General features: G+C 41.4%; 1 long non-coding RNA gene across 1 annotated transcript; it reads right to left on the bottom strand.

Annotated features, from left to right (window-relative positions):
* Window positions 1-41: 41 nt before the first annotated feature.
* On the bottom strand, window positions 42-680 carry LOC107579138 (uncharacterized). The gene is made up of 3 exons (XR_001608438.1): window positions 618-680; window positions 501-530; window positions 42-318 (listed from the first exon to the last, which is right to left on the bottom strand). It is a non-coding gene; the product is annotated as an uncharacterized lncRNA (long non-coding RNA).
* Between the last annotated feature and the right edge of the window lie 149 nt (window positions 681-829).

Here is an 829-nt window from a genome sequence, read left to right as displayed (position 1 = left end):
TGACGTCACGGACACTACGTCCATGTTTTTATACAGTCTATGGCGGTAACCCAGTGTGAACCCACAGTCTAGCTCAAACAGCCCGCTTTTAAATCGCACAGAGTAAAGAAGAAATTCACAGAATACAATAGCAGAGGTTTTAAGAAATTGGCAAACCAGCGGCTTGAAGAGCTGCAACCACGGATCCAGCTGCGATCCCTCCTCCGTTAGCGACAGCAGCAGCTGACATCAAAGAGGAGGCAATAGAACCAACAGCAATTCCACCTGCAGTGAAACCTGCCGCTGCTAGAACAGCAGGAGCTGCAACGACTGCTGCGGCTGTTGGTGGAAACATGGCATATCTGTAAAACCATACTGGTTCAGATGGATAAATATTTAAAAGCCATTTAAAACAGTTGGCTGCCCGACCGTGGAAAAGAGGCTTAGATTCTAATAAAATGTAGCAAAACTTGAAAATCATGTATTCTACCTAGTAAAAAGACATTTAGCATTTTATTTACCTGCTCCTGCGCCAGCTGCGATCATTGTACCTTAGAAGAAAACAAACGTTAACTATCTGCGATTGATAAATATGAACTATTCTGCAGTATTCTCAGGTAGGCTAGCTGTCTACTTACATGGATCCATCCTTCAACTGAAACGGTCTTGGACTGTCTGTCTGCTTATGTGTGAGAGTTGGAGTTTAAAGGTGGGTGTATCCTTTTCAGAAAACGAAACTATTCATCACAACAATTTCATCAAGATCAACACCAACTGCACACACAATAAAAAGCCATATCCAGAAAGAACAAACACTATATGAAACTATAATATGAAACTATATATATAT

Source organism: Sinocyclocheilus grahami, unplaced genomic scaffold (genome assembly GCF_001515645.1).
Source record: "Sinocyclocheilus grahami isolate Dianchi unplaced genomic scaffold, SAMN03320097.WGS_v1.1 scaffold14592.1, whole genome shotgun sequence".
NCBI lineage: Eukaryota > Metazoa > Chordata > Actinopteri > Cypriniformes > Cyprinidae > Sinocyclocheilus > Sinocyclocheilus grahami.
Note: the sequence above shows the minus strand (reverse complement) of the source record. Positions and strands in the feature narration are given on the sequence as shown.